Raw genomic sequence first — 5806 nt, 5'->3', positions numbered from 1 at the left:
TTACCGCCACCCGGCGTGTATATGGATTTAACTCTTTGAACGTACAATAGTGGTTGTGAAGCAGAAAGTCAGTTTATTTAGCACAATCGGTCAATTGCAGCTTGCCGTTGGCTGGAAACTGTACGTTTAGGTCACTGGAATGCACTAATCACCCAAAAAATATTACCGCCAGCCGGCGTGTAAATGGATTTAACTCTTTGAACGTACAATAGTGGTTGTGAAGCAGAAAGTCAGTTTATTGTACACAATCGGTCAATTGCAGCTTGCCGTTGGCTGGAAACTGTACGTTTCTGTCACTGGAATGCACTAATCACCCAAAAAATATTACCGCCAGCCGGCGTGTAAATGGATTTAACTCTTTGAACGTACAATAGTGGTTGTGAAGCAGAAAGTCAGTTTATTTAGCACAATCGGTCAATTGCAGCTTGCCGTTGGCTGGAAACTGTACGTTTCTGTCACTGGAATGCACTAATCACCCAAAAAATATTACCGCCACCCGGCGTGTAAATGGATCTAACTCTTTGAACGTACAATAGTGGTTGTGAAGCAGAAAGTCAGTTTATTGTACACAATCGGTCAATTGCAGCTTGCCGTTGGCTGGAAACTGTACGTTTGTGTCACTGGAATGCACTAATCACCCAAAAAATATTACCGCCAGCCGGCGTGTAAATGGATTTAACTCTTTGAACGTACAATAGTGGTTGTGAAGCAGAAAGTCAGTTTATTTTGCACAATCGGCAAACTGCAGCACCAACTGTGCACGACAGCCACCAAAAAAAAAAAGGGTGTATGTCACTTTAAATTTTCGATTCTTTGATAGCTGTGGCCCTAAGTAACGATTCTGTGTCCCTGAGTAACGATTCTGTGTCCCTGAGTAACGATTCTGTGTCCCTGAGTAACGATTCTGTGGCCCTAAAGTCTCTGTGGCCCTAACTCTGTCCCTTAATACACACAGGTCTGTCTCTCTTGAATGACCGGAGGCTAATGGAGAATTCTAAGATAGCCGCGATTTATAGCTCCACCATTACACAGTGCTGGCTGGCTGCTGATTGGCTAATGCGATCACATGTCATGAATGCATTATGGGTCAGCGCGCCTTGTCTGCGCGCCTTCCCAGAGATCCCCGCCCCATCTTCTCTGTCCATTTTCTCCGTCGCCACACATGTCGCCGCCATTTTTGGGAAAATTCGATTCGTGCATCCGAAGTTTGCTAATCTTCGGATTCGTCGCGAATAGAATTTTTCCAAATCTTCGGAACGAATTCCACTTCGTCATGTTCGATTCGCTCATCTCTAGTACTGACCATCTCTTTGCAGCATGTCTTCAGGCTCTGACCATCTCTTTGCAGCATGTCTTCAGGCTGTGACCATCTCTTTGCAGCATGTCTTCAGGCTGTGACCATCTCTTTTTGCATGTTTTCAGGCTCTGACCATCTCTTTGCAGCATGTCTTCAGGCTGTGACCATCTCTTTTTGCATGTTTTTAGGCTCTCACCATCTCTTTTTGCATGTTTTCAGGCTCTGACAATCTCTTTTTGCATGTTTTCAGGCTCTGACAATCTCTTTTTGCATGTCTTCAGGCTCTGACCATCTCTTTGCAGCATGTCTTCAGGCTGTGACCATCTCTTTTTGCATGTTTTTAGGCTCTCACCATCTCTTTTTGCATGTTTTCAGGCTCTGACAATCTCTTTTTGCATGTCTTCAGGCTCTGACCATCTCTTTGCAGCATGTCTTCAGGCTCTCACCATCTCTTTTTGCATGTCTTCAGGCTCTGACCATCTCTTTGCAGCATGTCTTCAGGCTCTGACCATCTCTTTTTGTGTGTCTTCAGGCTCTGATCATCACTTTGCAGCATGTTTTCAGGCTTCAACCATCTCTTTGCAGCATGTTTTCAGACTCTCGCCATCTCTTTTTGTATGTCTGCAGGCTCTGACCATCTCTTTGCAGCATGTCTTCAGGCTCTGACCATCTCTTTTTGCATGTCTTCAGGCTCTGACCATCTCTTTGCAGCATGTCTTCAGGCTCTCACCATCTCCTTTTGCATGTCTTCAGGCTCTGACCATCTCTTTGCAGCATGTCTTCAGGCTCTGACTATCACTTTGCAGCATGTCTTTAGGCTCTGACCATCTCTTTGCAGCATGTCTTCAGGATCTGACCATCTCTTTGCAGCATGTCTTTAGGCTCTGACCATCTCTTCTTGCATGTTTTCAGGCTCTGACCATCTCTTTTTGCATGTTTTCAGGCTCTCACCATCTCTTTTTGCATGTCTCCAGGCTCTCGCCATCTCTTTTTGCATGTCTTCAGGCTCTGACCAGCTCTTTGCAGCATGTCTTCAGGCTCTGACCATCTCTTTTTGCATGTCTTCAGGCTCTGACCATCTCTTTTTGCATGTCTTCAGGCTCTGACCATCTCTTTGCAGCATGTCTTCAGGCTCTGACCATCTCTTTGCAGCATGTCTTCAGGATCTGACCATCTCTTTGCAGCATGTCTTCAGGCTTTGACCATCTCTTTGCAGCATGTCTTCAGGCTCTGACCATCTCTTGTTGCATGTCTTCATATATATATAATATTTTTTTTTAATATATTGAATATGCCCAAAATTGCATTTCAAATATATGGCAATATATTTGTGAAGAATATTTTTAAAATGTGTTTCAAATATATTTTTCTTCCATGTGGGAAGGGAAAGCAACTCCAGGGATGAGGGTGTATATCAGAGTTGTCAGCAGCACACCACAAGCCAAGGATCATTGCGCCGGTGAATGGAAAGCCAGGCACCATGAACCACACTACTGTTGACATCCATGTATAATACCTCTATGTACAACATCCAAAAACAATTATACATGGATGTCAACAGGAGTGTAGTTCATGGCGGCCTGGCTTTCCATCCTTCAGCTTAATGATCCTTGACTTGTCTCTGACCATCTCTTTTTGCATGTTTTGAGGCTCTCACCATCTCTTTTTGCATGTCTTCAGGCTCTGACCATCTCTTTTTGCATGTCTTCAGGCTCTGACCATCTCTTTGCATGTCTTCAGGCTTCAACCATCTCTTTGCAGCATGTCTTCAGGCTCTGACCATCTCTTTTTGCATGTTTTCAGGCTCTGACCATCTCTTTTTGCATGTCTTCAGGCTCTCACCATCTCTTTTTGCATGTCTTCAGGCTCTGACCATCTCTTTTAGCATGTTTTCAGGCTCTGACCATCTCTTTGCAGCATGTCTTCAGGCTCTCACCATCTCTTTGCAGCATGTCTTCAGGCTCTGACCATCTCTTTGCAGCATGTCTTCAGGCTCTGACCATCTCTTTGCAGCATGTCTTCAGGCTCTGACCATCTCTTTGCAGCATGTCTTCAGGCTCTGACCATCTCTTTGCAGCATGTCTTCAGGCTCTGACCATCTCTTTGCAGCATGTCTTCAGGCTCTGACCATCTCTTTTTGCATGTCTTCAGGCTCTGACCATCTCTTTGCAGCATGTCTTCAGGCTCTCACCATCTCTTTTTGCATGTCTTCAGGCTCTGACCATCTCTTTTTGCATGTCTTCAGGCTCTGACCATCTTTTTGCAGCATGTCTTCAGGCTCTCACCATCTCTTTTTGCATGTCTTCAGGCTCTGACCATCTCTTTGCAGCATGTCTTCAGGCTCTGACCATCTCTTTTTGTGTGTCTTCAGGCTCTGATCATCACTTTGCAGCATGTTTTCAGGCTTCAACCATCTCTTTGCAGCATGTTTTCAGACTCTCGCCATCTCTTTTTGTATGTCTGCAGGCTCTGACCATCTCTTTGCAGCATGTCTTCAGGCTCTGACCATCTCTTTTTGCATGTCTTCAGGCTCTGACCATCTCTTTGCAGCATGTCTTCAGGCTCTCACCATCTCCTTTTGCATGTCTTCAGGCTCTGACCATCTCTTTGCAGCATGTCTTCAGGCTCTGACTATCACTTTGCAGCATGTCTTTAGGCTCTGACCATCTCTTTGCAGCATGTCTTCAGGATCTGACCATCTCTTTGCAGCATGTCTTTAGGCTCTGACCATCTCTTTTTGCATGTTTTCAGGCTCTGACCATCTCTTTTTGCATGTTTTCAGGCTCTCACCATCTCTTTTTGCATGTCTCCAGGCTCTCACCATCTTTTTGCATGTCTTCAGGCTCTGACCAGCTCTTTGCAGCATGTCTTCAGGCTCTGACCATCTCTTTTTGCATGTTTTCAGGCTCTGACCATCTCTTTTTGCATGTCTTCAGGCTCTGACCATCTCTTTGCAGCATGTCTTCAGGCTTTGACCATCTCTTTGCAGCATGTCTTCAGGCTCTGACCATCTCTTGTTGCATGTCTTCATATATATATAATATTTTTTTTTAATATATTGAATATGCCCAAAATTGCATTTCAAATATATGGCAATATATTTGTGAAGAATATTTTTAAAATGTGTTTCAAATATATTTTTCTTCCATGTGGGAAGGGAAAGCAACTCCAGGGATGAGGGTGTATATCAGAGTTGTCAGCAACACACCACAAGCCAAGGATCATTGCGCCGGTGAATGGAAAGCCAGGCACCATGAACCACACTACTGTTGACATCCATGTATAATACCTCTATGTACAACATCCAAAAACAATTATACATGGATGTCAACAGGAGTGTAGTTCATGGCGGCCTGGCTTTCCATCCTTCAGCTTAATGATCCTTGACTTGTCTCTATGAGGATCTGTCCCCCTCGACGTATCTGCGCATGTGCCAGTTTCAGGCATTAGCAGCCGATCGGCGATCTCCGGCACATGCGCAGATACGTCGAGGGGGACAGATCATCCTGACAGTATCACGCTCCGCGGGCCGGATTAAAAGGTCCGCCGGGCCGTATACGGCCCGCGGGCCGTAGTTTGCCCATTGCTGTTCTAATGATTGGTCTATTTGTGAGCCGAGGCCACATGTTACGGATGAAATTGCAATTTTTCCCACGGCACACCAGACATTATCTCACGGCACACTAGGGTGCCGCGGCACAGTGGTTGAAAAACGCTGTTTTAGAGGCTGTGTCTCACTGTATTGTTCAGGCTGCTCTACACTGATCCCACTACTGATCGGCACGGGGGTTTTCACTTGCTCTGTTTCCAACTGGGGCCGGTTCACCCCTCCTTAGGAAAACCTCGTGGCCCCTGGCTCCCCTAGAGCCACCATATTGATACCAAACTTGTGCAGACAGCCGATCGACAGGGTAGACCAAAACTCCTGGACTCAAGCAATCTGACAGCCTCCCAAGTAGCTGGGATTACAGACGTACACCACCACGCCCGGCTGTGTTCTCCTCTTCATACAGGTTAGTCACACTTGGTTAATGATATCTTTGTTCAGTTTTATGTTTGTTCTGACATTCGCTTTCTCTCTTTTAATATCCTATATGTTAGTAATGGTAACTCTCTAACACAAACTGATGCGTTTTTCCATGTGACCTATGCTGCCACTGTAAAGAAAGTAATTATCTGTATAATGTGATCCATGTCTGTTTAACACATTAAACTCAGAATATGCAAGTGAGCAACATGTGTTTGTGATCTCCTCTTCATACAGATACTGCAGGCTGCATCTTTTTCACACCTCGCACTCAGATCACAGATAGTCCTGTAACACGTTTACTGATCCAGTGCCTTTGGTAATCGTTTATTTACATGTACCATGGATTTCTCTTGGTCTCATTCCACCAAGAGCTGCGGATCCTAGTCTTCTACCCCATATGGAAGAAAAATATATTTGAAATATTGTTTAAAAATATTCTTCCCAAATATATTGCCATATATTTGAAATGCTGCAATTTT

General features: G+C 44.8%; 1 pseudogene; it reads right to left on the bottom strand.

The window, feature by feature from the left end:
* Positions 1–5026: 5026 nt before the first annotated feature.
* On the bottom strand, positions 5027–5289 carry LOC149434121 (signal recognition particle RNA; annotated as a pseudogene).
* Between the last annotated feature and the right edge of the window lie 517 nt (positions 5290–5806).

The sequence above is a fragment of the Staurois parvus genome, unplaced genomic scaffold, assembly GCF_062004578.1.
Source record: "Staurois parvus isolate SC_StPar_1 unplaced genomic scaffold, SC_StPar_1.0 ptg001830l, whole genome shotgun sequence".
In the NCBI taxonomy this organism is placed as follows: Eukaryota; Metazoa; Chordata; class Amphibia; order Anura; family Ranidae; genus Staurois; species Staurois parvus.
This window is presented reverse-complemented; position numbering and strand designations above follow the sequence as displayed.